General features: G+C 56.8%; 1 long non-coding RNA gene across 1 annotated transcript; it reads left to right on the top strand.

Annotated features, from left to right (window-relative positions):
* Positions 1–6,673: 6,673 nt before the first annotated feature.
* Positions 6,674–16,323, top strand: LOC309798175. The gene is made up of 2 exons (XR_014292986.1): positions 6,674–9,715; positions 15,526–16,323. It is a non-coding gene; the product is annotated as an uncharacterized lncRNA (long non-coding RNA).
* The last annotated feature ends 4,495 nt before the right edge of the window (positions 16,324–20,818 follow it).

The raw sequence follows: 20,818 nt of genomic DNA on the forward strand, positions 1-20,818 counted from the left end.
GATGTTGGTGCCAATGTGGCTGCTGCTGTGGATGATGATGAGAATGATGATCATGAGGATGATGAGGAGGAGGAGGAAGAGGATGAGGTTGAGGGCGAGAAAGAGGAGGAGGAGGAGGAGGAGGGTGATCTGAAAGTTTCACAGCCACCACTGCACACCGACCACTGTTTGCAAGCTAAAGGCAGGCGCGGAAGGCTCGGTGGGGGCAGGGACAAGGGTGACTGCCATTTCTGTAGCCACAGCGCCATCCAGCGGAAGGCCTTATGTGAAAAGCCCAGGCAGCCGAGCTGTGTCTTCTGCCCTGCGCAGGGAACAGCGAGGCTGTGTTGGGCCGAATGGGTTCTGCCCAAGGCGCAGGAGGTCTCCTCCACTGGGCTTCAGAGGCCTCTGAGGGCCGCGTGGCTGCCAGTGCGACCCTGTGGCGAAAGTCGTGCGCTCTGGGAAGCCCGGACACAGCAGGCAGCTCCCAGACTGTCCAGCCCAGGGAGCGCAGCTTCCCCCGTCAGCCATTTTGGGGGTGGGCCCAGAGGAATTCTGCAACTTCTCCTCCGGTGTCCCTGCTGGGGAGTGCCGGGGTGCCCTGCCTGCGGCTGCACTGGGGTCACGTGGCCCCCTTCCTCACCGGAAGCTGAGGGTCTTCGAGGTTCTGGGGCCGGGGCCATTTGCACCGGGCACTCCCAGGGGCGGCCATCTCGTGCTGCCCCTGGGGTTTCTGAGGGCCTTGCCCAGCTGCAGAACCAGGGTCCAGTCTCCCGCGGAGAGCACACAAGAAGGCACGGCCCGGAGCCCATTGCCCGTGTGCACCCTCAGGACAACAAACCCACCCCAGCCCCGCCCCGCGCCGTCCCCACTGGGCCAGTTGCTTCCAGCCCTGTGGCTGTCTCCATCTCTTGAGGCCTGGTAACTGGCTTTGAGCGAAACCATCTCCGCTTGGTGGCAGTATGGCTCCATCAATGCCAACTTAGCGCCTAACCCTGCCCCCACTACACCATCAGGCCTTAGCTCTCCTCCCCTTCTAATGTAAAACCAAAAGCAAAACCAAAGCAACACAGACAGTCCCGTGAAAGAGGAGAGAAGAGGAAAGGAAGCAATCACCCAGCGGCAACCACGTGGACCACCAAATGCACAGGACAAAAGGACCACTGACCACGAGGCTGGAGCCCCTGCAGTCCTTTCCTCTTCCTTTCCTCCAGCCCCCTTTTCCTTGACTCCTGCTCTTGGGAGAAGTAAAAGGCAAAGGATACACCAAGCAACCTGCCTGGGTGACATTGCCTGAGGGTCTAAATCACAGGATTTCTCCTGGACCAGGTGGTGGCCACCAGGCTGGTGCTGAAAACCTCGCTGGCTTGCAAGTCACTTTGTTGCGGGACTCCGCTTCCCTTTCAAGGCCTGGAGCTTCAGCTTCAGCTTGAGGCCACCACCTCGGGCTGGCCCAACAGTGCAGCCAGAAGTGGCTGGCCCAACCTGGAGGCGCCCCTAACATGGGGTGCCATGGCCTGACTCTGGGCAGGCTGGCCTTGCCCTCACACAGGAACCTTGCAAGGCTAACAAACATCGCCAGTCACAGAGCCCCACACAGGGCCGTGATTCTCTGTAGGACGGGCACAGACTCTGCTCCCACTTGGAGACCCCATTTCCCTGGCTAAACAAGGGAGGCTTCAGGTTTACACCAGCAGCCTGGGCCCACCTGCTGGCAGAGGACTATCTAGTGGAACTCAGAATGGCTGCGTGTCGCTTTTTGAGAGCCCCTCTGGGAATGCGTGTTTCAGCCATTCTCAGAGTACTTGCTGCAGGCAGGGGGTGCGGGTGGGGTGGGGGGAGAGTGGTGCGAGGGTATATAGGAAAGCAGAGTTGACAGCACGTGTCAGTATGTTTCTGGTTGTGTGAGGGTGTGCTGTGTGTGGCGGTGTAGGAAGACAGAGTGTGTGTGTGTGTCTCTGTGTGTGTGTGTCTCTGTGGTGTGTGTGTCTCTGTGTGTTTGTGTACCCGAGCCCACGCTCTCTCACCTGTCTATGGAGCTTCCTGCCCGTGGGCATGTGTTGCCGTGGGTATCCGGCTATGGGTGCTTGATTGCCTGGTTTTGTGCGTGGTGGCCAGCACCAACCTGCCTGGGCTTGGGGACAGGGAGGCGACCGCTCGTAAGTATACAGTGAAATCTATACTCTTCGGATCACGCCACTGGATTGTGAACCAACGGCAAGCAGGGAGCAACTTGAGGAGGCTCCTACTGGCTCATCTTCGGCCTTGAAGGGCTTCCATAAGGAGAACAACTGCTCGGAATGGAAAGTCAAGAGATAATTTTGCAAGCCTGGAGTTCGTCATGCTGTTTCATTGCGAAGCAACTCCTGGATCTTCCTTGGGTTGGTTGATGTTTAGTTCTCTGGGTTTTCCCGGAGGATGACAGTGACCTCCACCGCTGGAGAAGGGAAAAGGTGTCGAGGGGGAAGGGGAAGAGTCCAAACTGAACCACACGACTGCCTTCTCCTACACCTGTGCCTCCCCCTGGACCAAAGAGCAGACGTGAAAGGAGGTCGCTGAGGACACTAGGCCAGTGAAAGGAACAGAGGGAAGCAGTAACTGCCCACCACCACCACCACCACCGTCACCATCACCAACACCTCAACCACCGTGGCCCTGACAACCACCGCGTTGCCGTGGTTCCAGTGCAGGGGCGCTTCACTGTGTATCTTTTGCAACCTGCACAGGGAGTGACAGGGAGACACTAGCTGCCGAGAGACCAAAAGACAGGCAACAAGGTAGCCCCTTGATCTGGGCAGGGTGGCGGGGGCGGGGTGGTCCCTCCTGAGTGCCATCAAGGGCTCCGACTCAGCAGTAGGCCCGCCGGGCCTACACAGTGCAAAGGGAGAGTCAAGGCCGCGTCTGACACCCTGAGTATGTCATGGGTCCACTGCAAAGGGCCCAAGAGCCCTGGGATGCACTCAGGGCACAGAAAGGTTAGGAAGACCCCTGGGAACTCTAGGTTCATAGGAGGAGGTAAGGGCCATGAGAGGGTTGAGGTAATCCCTGATGGCAATTAAGAGATGGATGTGAGGGAATGCCCCTTACTCTCCCAGTCCAGGGGGGCATTTTCCCTTCCTAAGGGAGACTACATATATTGTCCAGGTTGAGCTTCCCAGGCACGCACCCAACCCTGCCTTTTGTCCAGAGGGAAGAACTGAAAGTAAGGCATTGAGTGGAAGGCAGGAGCCGAACGTGGAGAGCAAGCTGAAATCAAAAGAAAGAACCATAATGGAGGTGAAGCAGGAAGGCGATCCCCAGGGCACTGTGTCCCAGGGTGGCAGATGGAACCAGCCGAAGCCTCCTCGGGCTTGCTGAGGGAAGAGCCATCTCAGCCAAGGCTGAGTCTCAGCCCCTCAGGCAAGGGGCAGAACCGTGTCCAGAGAGAGGTCTGTTTGGCGATGCTGCAGCGCCCACCTGGGAAGCGGAGGTACCGATAGAAAAGGGAAGGAAGAAGAACAGGGGACAAGGAAGGTAGGGCAACCGTCGGGTCCACGGAGACGGGCAGAGTGGGTACGAGTGCGAGGGCTTGCGCAGGCGTGCTGCCCTGAATGTAACCATGTGCGGGGTGGTGGGGGTGTGCGTGTGCGAGCCCGAGTGATTTCAGTAACGTTAAACCCTGGCGAACGCTGGCAAAGTGTGAAGCGATGCAGAGAGTAGGGATTCCACCACTTGCTGCTCCCAGTCCCGGCCCTCCTTCCTCGCTGCATTTTTCCCAAATCAGTGACCCATGTACCCTGATGTTTCATGCCTGGGAAAGATGCCCCTTAGGCCCTACCCGACAGGAAGGTGGTGACTTTTGTTGTCGCGGGACGTTTTCTGTGTGATCGTTTTTTCTCACCAATTTCAAAGGTGGGCCTACCTCCTGGGACAGCTTGGCCTACAAAAGGGTTCCAAGCAGACAGTCCACTCCTCAGTTCTAAGGGGCCTTATGATACTTCAGCGTGTGCGGAATCCCTGGGACGTGGATGTTCTTTCCTTTGGAGCGCCCTCCTGCTCCCTCTACACGCCCAGGAAGACTTTAGAAGAACAAAGAAAGGAAACGCTGAGGAAACTGTAAAGAGCCTCACGATCACCTTCCACATTGGTCTCGCGCCAGGTTCTGGGTGGCATGGGCATGACATCATTGAACCCTCACGCCACGGTGACCGCCTGCGTTCCTTTGCATCTGCGGACACAAAATGTCACCAGCCTCTTCAGTACGCAGAGTTTGTAGCCCTGCCATCAGGCCTCAGACACTGCAGCTGACCCCAAGGGTGGTGCCTGAGGGCAACTCAGGATGGAGAAAAGCAGGATACTAGCCCTGGAAAGTTCAGATGCATGTCTAGGAATGATTTCAATGGACCAAGACTCTTGTGTCTTCCCATAATCAGAAACGCGCTCAGTTCTCTGAATTCAGATGTCTGGGTGAGGTTTTGGTGGTGGTGGTGGTGCTGCTGACGCTGGCGCTGGTGGTGATGGTGCTCTGTTGATTTCATTGTTTTGGTTTTTGTCTTTGTGATTAGCAGCAGTCTTTTGGTGTTCCCCAACATGTATCTAGGTTTTCCATTTAATTCAGCGAAAACTCCTAAACAGCCTGGCTCCTTCCTCCCGTACTTCTTCAGAACCCTTCCACAGCGCTTTGTGAATGGGTGTCGCCGAGTCTGTAGTCTTCGGTACGATCCCCGAATAAAAGGTTCCTCTCAGCTTTTACGTTGTACCTTTTTCTTCTCTCCACACATCCTAGTAGGCTCTGGATAAAGGCCCAGATCCCTCGTTTTGAGGCTCTTCCTGGAAATGCTTCATTCCCTGAAGGTGTTGAGTGGTTCTTCAGAAGTGGTTTCTGAGATGTGTTCATGTGCCTGTGTGTGTTTCCGTGCATGCGTGTGCGTGTGTGTGTGAGACTGTGTGTGTGTGTGTGTGTGTGTGTGTGTGTGTGTGTGTGTGTGTGTTACCGGGGATCCATAATTTCCCCTGCAGGATCTCACGGGTCTTACTTACAGGGGGAACACTAGGCTAGTGTCAGGGGTTAGGTTGACAAGCAGAGAGATCTCCATGCCAAGCCAACCCAAGCAGCTCCCTTCCTCCACATGACCCTCCAAACCCCAAGACCCACTTCCCCTCCCCCTCTGCCCTGTACTCCACCTTCTCCCAAAGGATAAAAATTCACAGGGGCACCTGGAAAATACTGAGCATGACATGTGCCCGGGCTTCTGGCGCAGAACTGAAGCCTGAGAGCCTGGCTAGCGAGGCCTGCGGGAAGAAAGACCCCGGTGGTAGCGAATTTGTGGACAAATGTAGTCGAGGCCAAGTGGCCTTCCCCAAGTAGACCCACCAGTGCGACCCACGCCATCCCCAATAGTCCCACCCCTGCGCACAAAGGACGCTCGGGGGTTCCACGCAGGGTTGCAGTGCGGTGGCCACTTCCGGACCCTTGTGATTCAAGTAAAGAAGGGGTCACAACCTTCGGAACCTTCCCGGAGTGTGCCTGCCACTGACCCACCGGATCTTTGTCCCAGTGAAGCAACTCCACTTGAGCAGGACAGAGGTTGCTCCCTAGGAAGAGATGCGGTGCAGACAAGCCACAGGCCAGCAAGAGTCAGAAGATAAAAGAAGGGACTCAAAGCTCACGGCTGGGATCTCTGCGGGTCGTCGGCAGCAGCGTTCACTCTGAACCAGGGCATCAAGGGAATCAAGAACTGCCTAGCTACACTTGCGGGTTTGGTGGAAAGTGGCCAAGTTGGTGAAGAGCCCAGCTGAAGATGAGATGGGTGGTCTGTGAGCTGGACTATGGATGGGGATGAGGATAATGGGATGTTGGTGCCAATGTGGCTGCTGCTGTGGATGATGATGAGAATGATGATCATGAGGATGATGAGGAGGAGGAGGAAGAGGATGAGGTTGAGGGCGAGAAAGAGGAGGAGGAGGAGGAGGAGGGTGATCTGAAAGTTTCACAGCCACCACTGCACACCGACCACTGTTTGCAAGCTAAAGGCAGGCGCGGAAGGCTCGGTGGGGGCAGGGACAAGGGTGACTGCCATTTCTGTAGCCACAGCGCCATCCAGCGGAAGGCCTTATGTGAAAAGCCCAGGCAGCCGAGCTGTGTCTTCTGCCCTGCGCAGGGAACAGCGAGGCTGTGTTGGGCCGAATGGGTTCTGCCCAAGGCGCAGGAGGTCTCCTCCACTGGGCTTCAGAGGCCTCTGAGGGCCGCGTGGCTGCCAGTGCGACCCTGTGGCGAAAGTCGTGCGCTCTGGGAAGCCCGGACACAGCAGGCAGCTCCCAGACTGTCCAGCCCAGGGAGCGCAGCTTCCCCCGTCAGCCATTTTGGGGGTGGGCCCAGAGGAATTCTGCAACTTCTCCTCCGGTGTCCCTGCTGGGGAGTGCCGGGGTGCCCTGCCTGCGGCTGCACTGGGGTCACGTGGCCCCCTTCCTCACCGGAAGCTGAGGGTCTTCGAGGTTCTGGGGCCGGGGCCATTTGCACCGGGCACTCCCAGGGGCGGCCATCTCGTGCTGCCCCTGGGGTTTCTGAGGGCCTTGCCCAGCTGCAGAACCAGGGTCCAGTCTCCCGCGGAGAGCACACAAGAAGGCACGGCCCGGAGCCCATTGCCCGTGTGCACCCTCAGGACAACAAACCCACCCCAGCCCCGCCCCGCGCCGTCCCCACTGGGCCAGTTTCCAGCCCTGTGGCTGTCTCCATCTCTTGAGGCCTGGTAACTGGCTTTGAGCGAAACCATCTCCGCTTGGTGGCAGTATGGCTCCATCAATGCCAACTTAGCGCCTAACCCTGCCCCCACTACACCATCAGGCCTTAGCTCTCCTCCCCTTCTAATGTAAAACCAAAAGCAAAACCAAAGCAACACAGACAGTCCCGTGAAAGAGGAGAGAAGAGGAAAGGAAGCAATCACCCAGCGGCAACCACGTGGACCACCAAATGCACAGGACAAAAGGACCACTGACCACGAGGCTGGAGCCCCTGCAGTCCTTTCCTCTTCCTTTCCTCCAGCCCCCTTTTCCTTGACTCCTGCTCTTGGGAGAAGTAAAAGGCAAAGGATACACCAAGCAACCTGCCTGGGTGACATTGCCTGAGGGTCTAAATCACAGGATTTCTCCTGGACCAGGTGGTGGCCACCAGGCTGGTGCTGAAAACCTCGCTGGCTTGCAAGTCACTTTGTTGCGGGACTCCGCTTCCCTTTCAAGGCCTGGAGCTTCAGCTTCAGCTTGAGGCCACCACCTCGGGCTGGCCCAACAGTGCAGCCAGAAGTGGCTGGCCCAACCTGGAGGCGCCCCTAACATGGGGTGCCATGGCCTGACTCTGGGCAGGCTGGCCTTGCCCTCACACAGGAACCTTGCAAGGCTAACAAACATCGCCAGTCACAGAGCCCCACACAGGGCCGTGATTCTCTGTAGGACGGGCACAGACTCTGCTCCCACTTGGAGACCCCATTTCCCTGGCTAAACAAGGGAGGCTTCAGGTTTACACCAGCAGCCTGGGCCCACCTGCTGGCAGAGGACTATCTAGTGGAACTCAGAATGGCTGCGTGTCGCTTTTTGAGAGCCCCTCTGGGAATGCGTGTTTCAGCCATTCTCAGAGTACTTGCTGCAGGCAGGGGGTGCGGGTGGGGTGGGGGGAGAGTGGTGCGAGGGTATATAGGAAAGCAGAGTTGACAGCACGTGTCAGTATGTTTCTGGTTGTGTGAGGGTGTGCTGTGTGTGGCGGTGTAGGAAGACAGAGTGTGTGTGTGTGTCTCTGTGTGTGTGTGTCTCTGTGGTGTGTGTGTCTCTGTGTGTTTGTGTACCCGAGCCCACGCTCTCTCACCTGTCTATGGAGCTTCCTGCCCGTGGGCATGTGTTGCCGTGGGTATCCGGCTATGGGTGCTTGATTGCCTGGTTTTGTGCGTGGTGGCCAGCACCAACCTGCCTGGGCTTGGGGACAGGGAGGCGACCGCTCGTAAGTATACAGTGAAATCTATACTCTTCGGATCACGCCACTGGATTGTGAACCAACGGCAAGCAGGGAGCAACTTGAGGAGGCTCCTACTGGCTCATCTTCGGCCTTGAAGGGCTTCCATAAGGAGAACAACTGCTCGGAATGGAAAGTCAAGAGATAATTTTGCAAGCCTGGAGTTCGTCATGCTGTTTCATTGCGAAGCAACTCCTGGATCTTCCTTGGGTTGGTTGATGTTTAGTTCTCTGGGTTTTCCCGGAGGATGACAGTGACCTCCACCGCTGGAGAAGGGAAAAGGTGTCGAGGGGGAAGGGGAAGAGTCCAAACTGAACCACACGACTGCCTTCTCCTACACCTGTGCCTCCCCCTGGACCAAAGAGCAGACGTGAAAGGAGGTCGCTGAGGACACTAGGCCAGTGAAAGGAACAGAGGGAAGCAGTAACTGCCCACCACCACCACCACCACCGTCACCATCACCAACACCTCAACCACCGTGGCCCTGACAACCACCGCGTTGCCGTGGTTCCAGTGCAGGGGCGCTTCACTGTGTATCTTTTGCAACCTGCACAGGGAGTGACAGGGAGACACTAGCTGCCGAGAGACCAAAAGACAGGCAACAAGGTAGCCCCTTGATCTGGGCAGGGTGGCGGGGGCGGGGTGGTCCCTCCTGAGTGCCATCAAGGGCTCCGACTCAGCAGTAGGCCCGCCGGGCCTACACAGTGCAAAGGGAGAGTCAAGGCCACGTCTGACACCCTGAGTATGTCATGGGTCCACTGCAAAGGGCCCAAGAGCCCTGGGATGCACTCAGGGCACAGAAAGGTTAGGAAGACCCCTGGGAACTCTAGGTTCATAGGAGGAGGTAAGGGCCATGAGAGGGTTGAGGTAATCCCTGATGGCAATTAAGAGATGGATGTGAGGGAATGCCCCTTACTCTCCCAGTCCAGGGGGGCATTTTCCCTTCCTAAGGGAGACTACATATATTGTCCAGGTTGAGCTTCCCAGGCACGCACCCAACCCTGCCTTTTGTCCAGAGGGAAGAACTGAAAGTAAGGCATTGAGTGGAAGGCAGGAGCCGAACGTGGAGAGCAAGCTGAAATCAAAAGAAAGAACCATAATGGAGGTGAAGCAGGAAGGCGATCCCCAGGGCACTGTGTCCCAGGGTGGCAGATGGAACCAGCCGAAGCCTCCTCGGGCTTGCTGAGGGAAGAGCCATCTCAGCCAAGGCTGAGTCTCAGCCCCTCAGGCAAGGGGCAGAACCGTGTCCAGAGAGAGGTCTGTTTGGCGATGCTGCAGCGCCCACCTGGGAAGCGGAGGTACCGATAGAAAAGGGAAGGAAGAAGAACAGGGGACAAGGAAGGTAGGGCAACCGTCGGGTCCACGGAGACGGGCAGAGTGGGTACGAGTGCGAGGGCTTGCGCAGGCGTGCTGCCCTGAATGTAACCATGTGCGGGGTGGTGGGGGTGTGCGTGTGCGAGCCCGAGTGATTTCAGTAACGTTAAACCCTGGCGAACGCTGGCAAAGTGTGAAGCGATGCAGAGAGTAGGGATTCCACCACTTGCTGCTCCCAGTCCCGGCCCTCCTTCCTCGCTGCATTTTTCCCAAATCAGTGACCCATGTACCCTGATGTTTCATGCCTGGGAAAGATGCCCCTTAGGCCCTACCCGACAGGAAGGTGGTGACTTTTGTTGTCGCGGGACGTTTTCTGTGTGATCGTTTTTTCTCACCAATTTCAAAGGTGGGCCTACCTCCTGGGACAGCTTGGCCTACAAAAGGGTTCCAAGCAGACAGTCCACTCCTCAGTTCTAAGGGGCCTTATGATACTTCAGTGTGTGCGGAATCCCTGGGACGTGGATGTTCTTTCCTTTGGAGCGCCCTCCTGCTCCCTCTACACGCCCAGGAAGACTTTAGAAGAACAAAGAAAGGAAACGCTGAGGAAACTGTAAAGAGCCTCACGATCACCTTCCACATTGGTCTCGCGCCAGGTTCTGGGTGGCATGGGCATGACATCATTGAACCCTCACGCCACGGTGACCGCCTGCGTTCCTTTGCATCTGCGGACACAAAATGTCACCAGCCTCTTCAGTACGCAGAGTTTGTAGCCCTGCCATCAGGCCTCAGACACTGCAGCTGACCCCAAGGGTGGTGCCTGAGGGCAACTCAGGATGGAGAAAAGCAGGATACTAGCCCTGGAAAGTTCAGATGCATGTCTAGGAATGATTTCAATGGACCAAGACTCTTGTGTCTTCCCATAATCAGAAACGCGCTCAGTTCTCTGAATTCAGATGTCTGGGTGAGGTTTTGGTGGTGGTGGTGGTGCTGCTGACGCTGGCGCTGGTGGTGATGGTGCTCTGTTGATTTCATTGTTTTGGTTTTTGTCTTTGTGATTAGCAGCAGTCTTTTGGTGTTCCCCAACATGTATCTAGGTTTTCCATTTAATTCAGCGAAAACTCCTAAACAGCCTGGCTCCTTCCTCCCGTACTTCTTCAGAACCCTTCCACAGCGCTTTGTGAATGGGTGTCGCCGAGTCTGTAGTCTTCGGTACGATCCCCGAATAAAAGGTTCCTCTCAGCTTTTACGTTGTACCTTTTTCTTCTCTCCACACATCCTAGTAGGCTCTGGATAAAGGCCCAGATCCCTCGTTTTGAGGCTCTTCCTGGAAATGCTTCATTCCCTGAAGGTGTTGAGTGGTTCTTCAGAAGTGGTTTCTGAGATGTGTTCATGTGCCTGTGTGTGTTTCCGTGCATGCGTGTGCGTGTGTGTGTGAGACTGTGTGTGTGTGTGTGTGTGTGTGTGTGTGTGTGTGTGTGTGTGTGTTTACCGGGGATCCATAATTTCCCCTGCAGGATCTCACGGGTCTTACTTACAGGGGGAACACTAGGCTAGTGTCAGGGGTTAGGTTGACAAGCAGAGAGATCTCCATGCCAAGCCAACCCAAGCAGCTCCCTTCCTCCACATGACCCTCCAAACCCCAAGACCCACTTCCCCTCCCCCTCTGCCCTGTACTCCACCTTCTCCCAAAGGATAAAAATTCACAGGGGCACCTGGAAAATACTGAGCATGACATGTGCCCGGGCTTCTGGCGCAGAACTGAAGCCTGAGAGCCTGGCTAGCGAGGCCTGCGGGAAGAAAGACCCCGGTGGTAGCGAATTTGTGGACAAATGTAGTCGAGGCCAAGTGGCCTTCCCCAAGTAGACCCACCAGTGCGACCCACGCCATCCCCAATAGTCCCACCCCTGCGCACAAAGGACGCTCGGGGGTTCCACGCAGGGTTGCAGTGCGGTGGCCACTTCCGGACCCTTGTGATTCAAGTAAAGAAGGGGTCACAACCTTCGGAACCTTCCCGGAGTGTGCCTGCCACTGACCCACCGGATCTTTGTCCCAGTGAAGCAACTCCACTTGAGCAGGACAGAGGTTGCTCCCTAGGAAGAGATGCGGTGCAGACAAGCCACAGGCCAGCAAGAGTCAGAAGATAAAAGAAGGGACTCAAAGCTCACGGCTGGGATCTCTGCGGGTCGTCGGCAGCAGCGTTCACTCTGAACCAGGGCATCAAGGGAATCAAGAACTGCCTAGCTACACTTGCGGGTTTGGTGGAAAGTGGCCAAGTTGGTGAAGAGCCCAGCTGAAGATGAGATGGGTGGTCTGTGAGCTGGACTATGGATGGGGATGAGGATAATGGGATGTTGGTGCCAATGTGGCTGCTGCTGTGGATGATGATGAGAATGATGATCATGAGGATGATGAGGAGGAGGAGGAAGAGGATGAGGTTGAGGGCGAGAAAGAGGAGGAGGAGGAGGAGGAGGGTGATCTGAAAGTTTCACAGCCACCACTGCACACCGACCACTGTTTGCAAGCTAAAGGCAGGCGCGGAAGGCTCGGTGGGGGCAGGGACAAGGGTGACTGCCATTTCTGTAGCCACAGCGCCATCCAGCGGAAGGCCTTATGTGAAAAGCCCAGGCAGCCGAGCTGTGTCTTCTGCCCTGCGCAGGGAACAGCGAGGCTGTGTTGGGCCGAATGGGTTCTGCCCAAGGCGCAGGAGGTCTCCTCCACTGGGCTTCAGAGGCCTCTGAGGGCCGCGTGGCTGCCAGTGCGACCCTGTGGCGAAAGTCGTGCGCTCTGGGAAGCCCGGACACAGCAGGCAGCTCCCAGACTGTCCAGCCCAGGGAGCGCAGCTTCCCCCGTCAGCCATTTTGGGGGTGGGCCCAGAGGAATTCTGCAACTTCTCCTCCGGTGTCCCTGCTGGGGAGTGCCGGGGTGCCCTGCCTGCGGCTGCACTGGGGTCACGTGGCCCCCTTCCTCACCGGAAGCTGAGGGTCTTCGAGGTTCTGGGGCCGGGGCCATTTGCACCGGGCACTCCCAGGGGCGGCCATCTCGTGCTGCCCCTGGGGTTTCTGAGGGCCTTGCCCAGCTGCAGAACCAGGGTCCAGTCTCCCGCGGAGAGCACACAAGAAGGCACGGCCCGGAGCCCATTGCCCGTGTGCACCCTCAGGACAACAAACCCACCCCAGCCCCGCCCCGCGCCGTCCCCACTGGGCCAGTTGCTTCCAGCCCTGTGGCTGTCTCCATCTCTTGAGGCCTGGTAACTGGCTTTGAGCGAAACCATCTCCGCTTGGTGGCAGTATGGCTCCATCAATGCCAACTTAGCGCCTAACCCTGCCCCCACTACACCATCAGGCCTTAGCTCTCCTCCCCTTCTAATGTAAAACCAAAAGCAAAACCAAAGCAACACAGACAGTCCCGTGAAAGAGGAGAGAAGAGGAAAGGAAGCAATCACCCAGCGGCAACCACGTGGACCACCAAATGCACAGGACAAAAGGACCACTGACCACGAGGCTGGAGCCCCTGCAGTCCTTTCCTCTTCCTTTCCTCCAGCCCCCTTTTCCTTGACTCCTGCTCTTGGGAGAAGTAAAAGGCAAAGGATACACCAAGCAACCTGCCTGGGTGACATTGCCTGAGGGTCTAAATCACAGGATTTCTCCTGGACCAGGTGGTGGCCACCAGGCTGGTGCTGAAAACCTCGCTGGCTTGCAAGTCACTTTGTTGCGGGACTCCGCTTCCCTTTCAAGGCCTGGAGCTTCAGCTTCAGCTTGAGGCCACCACCTCGGGCTGGCCCAACAGTGCAGCCAGAAGTGGCTGGCCCAACCTGGAGGCGCCCCTAACATGGGGTGCCATGGCCTGACTCTGGGCAGGCTGGCCTTGCCCTCACACAGGAACCTTGCAAGGCTAACAAACATCGCCAGTCACAGAGCCCCACACAGGGCCGTGATTCTCTGTAGGACGGGCACAGACTCTGCTCCCACTTGGAGACCCCATTTCCCTGGCTAAACAAGGGAGGCTTCAGGTTTACACCAGCAGCCTGGGCCCACCTGCTGGCAGAGGACTATCTAGTGGAACTCAGAATGGCTGCGTGTCGCTTTTTGAGAGCCCCTCTGGGAATGCGTGTTTCAGCCATTCTCAGAGTACTTGCTGCAGGCAGGGGGTGCGGGTGGGGTGGGGGGAGAGTGGTGCGAGGGTATATAGGAAAGCAGAGTTGACAGCACGTGTCAGTATGTTTCTGGTTGTGTGAGGGTGTGCTGTGTGTGGCGGTGTAGGAAGACAGAGTGTGTGTGTGTGTCTCTGTGTGTGTGTGTCTCTGTGGTGTGTGTGTCTCTGTGTGTTTGTGTACCCGAGCCCACGCTCTCTCACCTGTCTATGGAGCTTCCTGCCCGTGGGCATGTGTTGCCGTGGGTATCCGGCTATGGGTGCTTGATTGCCTGGTTTTGTGCGTGGTGGCCAGCACCAACCTGCCTGGGCTTGGGGACAGGGAGGCGACCGCTCGTAAGTATACAGTGAAATCTATACTCTTCGGATCACGCCACTGGATTGTGAACCAACGGCAAGCAGGGAGCAACTTGAGGAGGCTCCTACTGGCTCATCTTCGGCCTTGAAGGGCTTCCATAAGGAGAACAACTGCTCGGAATGGAAAGTCAAGAGATAATTTTGCAAGCCTGGAGTTCGTCATGCTGTTTCATTGCGAAGCAACTCCTGGATCTTCCTTGGGTTGGTTGATGTTTAGTTCTCTGGGTTTTCCCGGAGGATGACAGTGACCTCCACCGCTGGAGAAGGGAAAAGGTGTCGAGGGGGAAGGGGAAGAGTCCAAACTGAACCACACGACTGCCTTCTCCTACACCTGTGCCTCCCCCTGGACCAAAGAGCAGACGTGAAAGGAGGTCGCTGAGGACACTAGGCCAGTGAAAGGAACAGAGGGAAGCAGTAACTGCCCACCACCACCACCACCACCGTCACCATCACCAACACCTCAACCACCGTGGCCCTGACAACCACCGCGTTGCCGTGGTTCCAGTGCAGGGGCGCTTCACTGTGTATCTTTTGCAACCTGCACAGGGAGTGACAGGGAGACACTAGCTGCCGAGAGACCAAAAGACAGGCAACAAGGTAGCCCCTTGATCTGGGCAGGGTGGCGGGGGCGGGGTGGTCCCTCCTGAGTGCCATCAAGGGCTCCGACTCAGCAGTAGGCCCGCCGGGCCTACACAGTGCAAAGGGAGAGTCAAGGCCGCGTCTGACACCCTGAGTATGTCATGGGTCCACTGCAAAGGGCCCAAGAGCCCTGGGATGCACTCAGGGCACAGAAAGGTTAGGAAGACCCCTGGGAACTCTAGGTTCATAGGAGGAGGTAAGGGCCATGAGAGGGTTGAGGTAATCCCTGATGGCAATTAAGAGATGGATGTGAGGGAATGCCCCTTACTCTCCCAGTCCAGGGGGGCATTTTCCCTTCCTAAGGGAGACTACATATATTGTCCAGGTTGAGCTTCCCAGGCACGCACCCAACCCTGCCTTTTGTCCAGAGGGAAGAACTGAAAGTAAGGCATTGAGTGGAAGGCAGGAGCCGAACGTGGAGAGCAAGCTGAAATCAAAAGAAAGAACCATAATGGAGGTGAAGCAGGAAGGCGATCCCCAGGGCACTGTGTCCCAGGGTGGCAGATGGAACCAGCCGAAGCCTCCTCGGGCTTGCTGAGGGAAGAGCCATCTCAGCCAAGGCTGAGTCTCAGCCCCTCAGGCAAGGGGCAGAACCGTGTCCAGAGAGAGGTCTGTTTGGCGATGCTGCAGCGCCCACCTGGGAAGCGGAGGTACCGATAGAAAAGGGAAGGAAGAAGAACAGGGGACAAGGAAGGTAGGGCAACCGTCGGGTCCACGGAGACGGGCAGAGTGGGTACGAGTGCGAGGGCTTGCGCAGGCGTGCTGCCCTGAATGTAACCATGTGCGGGGTGGTGGGGGTGTGCGTGTGCGAGCCCGAGTGATTTCAGTAACGTTAAACCCTGGCGAACGCTGGCAAAGTGTGAAGCGATGCAGAGAGTAGGGATTCCACCACTTGCTGCTCCCAGTCCCGGCCCTCCTTCCTCGCTGCATTTTTCCCAAATCAGTGACCCATGTACCCTGATGTTTCATGCCTGGGAAAGATGCCCCTTAGGCCCTACCCGACAGGAAGGTGGTGACTTTTGTTGTCGCGGGACGTTTTCTGTGTGATCGTTTTTTCTCACCAATTTCAAAGGTGGGCCTACCTCCTGGGACAGCTTGGCCTACAAAAGGGTTCCAAGCAGACAGTCCACTCCTCAGTTCTAAGGGGCCTTATGATACTTCAGCGTGTGCGGAATCCCTGGGACGTGGATGTTCTTTCCTTTGGAGCGCCCTCCTGCTCCCTCTACACGCCCAGGAAGACTTTAGAAGAACAAAGAAAGGAAACGCTGAGGAAACTGTAAAGAGCCTCACGATCACCTTCCACATTGGTCTCGCGCCAGGTTCTGGGTGGCATGGGCATGACATCATTGAACCCTCACGCCACGGTGACCGCCTGCGTTCCTTTGCATCTGCGGACACAAAATGTCACCAGCCTCTTCAGTACGCAGAGTTTGTAGCCCTGCCATCAGGCCTCAGACACTGCAGCTGACCCCAAGGGTGGTGCCTGAGGGCAACTCAGGATGGAGAAAAGCAGGATACTAGCCCTGGAAAGTTCAGATGCATGTCTAGGAATGATTTCAATGGACCAAGACTCTTGTGTCTTCCCATAATCAGAAACGCGCTCAGTTCTCTGAATTCAGATGTCTGGGTGAGGTTTTGGTGGTGGTGGTGGTGCTGCTGACGCTGGCGCTGGTGGTGATGGTGCTCTGTTGATTTCATTGTTTTGGTTTTTGTCTTTGTGATTAGCAGCAGTCTTTTGGTGTTCCCCAACATGTATCTAGGTTTTCCATTTAATTCAGCGAAAACTCCTAAACAGCCTGGCTCCTTCCTCCCGTACTTCTTCAGAACCCTTCCACAGCGCTTTGTGAATGGGTGTCGCCGAGTCTGTAGTCTTCGGTACGATCCCCGAATAAAAGGTTCCTCTCAGCTTTTACGTTGTACCTTTTTCTTCTCTCCACACATCCTAGTAGGCTCTGGATAAAGGCCCAGATCCCTCGTTTTGAGGCTCTTCCTGGAAATGCTTCATTCCCTGAAGGTGTTGAGTGGTTCTTCAGAAGTGGTTTCTGAGATGTGTTCATGTGCCTGTGTGTGTTTCCGTGCATGCGTGTGCGTGTGTGTGTGAGACTGTGTGTGTGTGTGTGTGTGTGTGTGTGTGTGTGTGTGTGTGTGTTACCGGGGATCCATAATTTCCCCTGCAGGATCTCACGGGTCTTACTTACAGGGGGAACACTAGGCTAGTGTCAGGGGTTAGGTTGACAAGCAGAGAGATCTCCATGCCAAGCCAACCCAAGCAGCTCCCTTCCTCCACATGACCCTCCAAACCCCAAGACCCACTTCCCCTCCCCCTCTGCCCTGTACTCCACCTTCTCCCAAAGGATAAAAATTCACAGGGGCACCTGGAAAATACTGAGCATGACATGTGCCCGGGCTTCTGGCGCAGAACTGAAGCCTGAGAGCCTGGCTAGCGAGGCCTGCGGGAAGAAAGACCCCGGTGGTAGCGAATTTGTGGACAAATGTAGTCGAGGCCAAGTGGCCTTCCCCAAGTAGACCCACCAGTGCGACCCACGCCATCCCCAATAGTCCCACCCCTGCGCACAAAGGACGCTCGGGGGTTCCACGCAGGGTTGCAGTGCGGTGGCCACTTCCGGACCCTTGTGATTCAAGTAAAGAAGGGGTCACAACCTTCGGAACCTTCCCGGAGTGTGCCTGCCACTGACCCACCGGATCTTTGTCCCAGTGAAGCAACTCCACTTGAGCAGGACAGAGGTTGCTCCCTAGGAAGAGATGCGGTGCAGACAAGCCACAGGCCAGCAAGAGTCAGAAGATAAAAGAAGGGACTCAAAGCTCACGGCTGGGATCTCTGCGGGTCGTCGGCAGCAGCGTTCACTCTGAACCAGGGCATCAAGGGAATCAAGAACTGCCTAGCTACACTTGCGGGTTTGGTGGAAAGTGGCCAAGTTGGTGAAGAGCCCAGCTGAAGATGAGATGGGTGGTCTGTGAGCTGGACTATGGATGGGGATGAGGATAATGGGATGTTGGTGCCAATGTGGCTGCTGCTGTGGATGATGATGAGAATGATGATCATGAGGATGATGAGGAGGAGGAGGAAGAGGATGAGGTTGAGGGCGAGAAAGAGGAGGAGGAGGAGGAGGAGGGTGATCTGAAAGTTTCACAGCCACCACTGCACACCGACCACTGTTTGCAAGCTAAAGGCAGGCGCGGAAGGCTCGGTGGGGGCAGGGACAAGGGTGACTGCCATTTCTGTAGCCACAGCGCCATCCAGCGGAAGGCCTTATGTGAAAAGCCCAGGCAGCCGAGCTGTGTCTTCTGCCCTGCGCAGGGAACAGCGAGGCTGTGTTGGGCCGAATGGGTTCTGCCCAAGGCGCAGGAGGTCTCCTCCACTGGGCTTCAGAGGCCTCTGAGGGCCGCGTGGCTGCCAGTGCGACCCTGTGGCGAAAGTCGTGCGCTCTGGGAAGCCCGGACACAGCAGGCAGCTCCCAGACTGTCCAGCCCAGGGAGCGCAGCTTCCCCCGTCAGCCATTTTGGGGGTGGGCCCAGAGGAATTCTGCAACTTCTCCTCCGGTGTCCCTGCTGGGGAGTGCCGGGGTGCCCTGCCTGCGGCTGCACTGGGGTCACGTGGCCCCCTTCCTCACCGGAAGCTGAGGGTCTTCGAGGTTCTGGGGCCGGGGCCATTTGCACCGGGCACTCCCAGGGGCGGCCATCTCGTGCTGCCCCTGGGGTTTCTGAGGGCCTTGCCCAGCTGCAGAACCAGGGTCCAGTCTCCCGCGGAGAGCACACAAGAAGGCACGGCCCGGAGCCCATTGCCCGTGTGCACCCTCAGGACAACAAACCCACCCCAGCCCCGCCCCGCGCCGTCCCCACTGGGCCAGTTGCTTCCAGCCCTGTGGCTGTCTCCATCTCTTGAGGCCTGGTAACTGGCTTTGAGCGAAACCATCTCCGCTTGGTGGCAGTATGGCTCCATCAATGCCAACTTAGCGCCTAACCCTGCCCCCACTACACCATCAGGCCTTAGCTCTCCTCCCCTTCTAATGTAAAACCAAAAGCAAAACCAAAGCAACACAGACAGTCCCGTGAAAGAGGAGAGAAGAGGAAAGGAAGCAATCACCCAGCGGCAACCACGTGGACCACCAAATGCACAGGACAAAAGGACCACTGACCACGAGGCTGGAGCCCCTGCAGTCCTTTCCTCTTCCTTTCCTCCAGCCCCCTTTTCCTTGACTCCTGCTCTTGGGAGAAGTAAAAGGCAAAGGATACACCAAGCAACCTGCCTGGGTGACATTGCCTGAGGGTCTAAATCACAGGATTTCTCCTGGACCAGGTGGTGGCCACCAGGCTGGTGCTGAAAACCTCGCTGGCTTGCAAGTCACTTTGTTGCGGGACTCCGCTTCCCTTTCAAGGCCTGGAGCTTCAGCTTCAGCTTGAGGCCACCACCTCGGGCTGGCCCAACAGTGCAGCCAGAAGTGGCTGGCCCAACCTGGAGGCGCCCCTAACATGGGGTGCCATGGCCTGACTCTGGGCAGGCTGGCCTTGCCCTCACACAGGAACCTTGCAAGGCTAACAAACATCGCCAGTCACAGAGCCCCACACAGGGCCGTGATTCTCTGTAGGACGGGCACAGACTCTGCTCCCACTTGGAGACCCCATTTCCCTGGCTAAACAAGGGAGGCTTCAGGTTTACACCAGCAGCCTGGGCCCACCTGCTGGCAGAGGACTATCTAGTGGAACTCAGAATGGCTGCGTGTCGCTTTTTGAGAGCCCCTCTGGGAATGCGTGTTTCAGCCATTCTCAGAGTACTTGCTGCAGGCAGGGGGTGCGGGTGGGGTGGGGGGAGAGTGGTGCGAGGGTATATAGGAAAGCAGAGTTGACAGCACGTGTCAGTATGTTTCTGGTTGTGTGAGGGTGTGCTGTGTGTGGCGGTGTAGGAAGACAGAGTGTGTGTGTGTGTCTCTGTGTGTGTGTGTCTCTGTGGTGTGTGTGTCTCTGTGTGTTTGTGTACCCGAGCCCACGCTCTCTCACCTGTCTATGGAGCTTCCTGCCCGTGGGCATGTGTTGCCGTGGGTATCCGGCTATGGGTGCTTGATTGCCTGGTTTTGTGCGTGGTGGCCAGCACCAACCTGCCTGGGCTTGGGGACAGGGAGGCGACCGCTCGTAAGTATACAGTGAAATCTATACTCTTCGGATCACGCCACTGGATTGTGAACCAACGGCAAGCAGGGAGCAACTTGAGGAGGCTCCTACTGGCTCATCTTCGGCCTTGAAGGGCTTCCATAAGGAGAACAACTGCTCGGAATGGAAAGTCAAGAGATAATTTTGCAAGCCTGGAGTTCGTCATGCTGTTTCATTGCGAAGCAACTCCTGGATCTTCCTTGGGTTGGTTGATGTTTAGTTCTCTGGGTTTTCCCGGAGGATGACAGTGACCTCCACCGCTGGAGAAGGGAAAAGGTGTCGAGGGGGAAGGGGAAGAGTCCAAACTGAACCACACGACTGCCTTCTCCTACACCTGTGCCTCCCCCTGGACCAAAGAGCAGACGTGAAAGGAGGTCGCTGAGGACACTAGGCCAGTGAAAGGAACAGAGGGAAGCAGTAACTGCCCACCACCACCACCACCACCGTCACCATCACCAACACCTCAACCACCGTGGCCCTGACAACCACCGCGTTGCCGTGGTTCCAGTGCAGGGGCGCTTCACTGTGTATCTTTTGCAACCTGCACAGGGAGTGACAGGGAGACACTAGCTGCCGAGAGACCAAAAGACAGGCAACAAGGTAGCCCCTTGATCTGGGCAGGGTGGCGGGGGCGGGGTGGTCCCTCCTGAGTGCCATCAAGGGCTCCGACTCAGCAGTAGGCCCGCCGGGCCTACACAGTGCAAAGGGAGAGTCAAGGCCGCGTCTGACACCCTGAGTATGTCATGGGTCCACTGCAAAGGGCCCAAGAGCCCTGGGATGCACTCAGGGCACAGAAAGGTTAGGAAGACCCCTGGGAACTCTAGGTTCATAGGAGGAGGTAAGGGCCATGAGAGGGTTGAGGTAATCCCTGATGGCAATTAAGAGATGGATGTGAGGGAATGCCCCTTACTCTCCCAGTCCAGGGGGGCATTTTCCCTTCCTAAGGGAGACTACATATATTGTCCAGGTTGAGCTTCCCAGGCACGCACCCAACCCTGCCTTTTGTCCAGAGGGAAGAACTGAAAGTAAGGCATTGAGTGGAAGGCAGGAGCCGAACGTGGAGAGCAAGCTGAAATCAAAAGAAAGAACCATAATGGAGGTGAAGCAGGAAGGCGATCCCCAGGGCACTGTGTCCCAGGGTGGCAGATGGAACCAGCCGAAGCCTCCTCGGGCTTGCTGAGGGAAGAGCCATCTCAGCCAAGGCTGAGTCTCAGCCCCTCAGGCAAGGGGCAGAAC

This window comes from Mesoplodon mirus (assembly GCF_964341445.2).
Source record: "Mesoplodon mirus genome assembly, contig: HAP1_SCAFFOLD_2006, whole genome shotgun sequence".
Classification (NCBI taxonomy): domain Eukaryota; kingdom Metazoa; phylum Chordata; class Mammalia; order Artiodactyla; family Ziphiidae; genus Mesoplodon; species Mesoplodon mirus.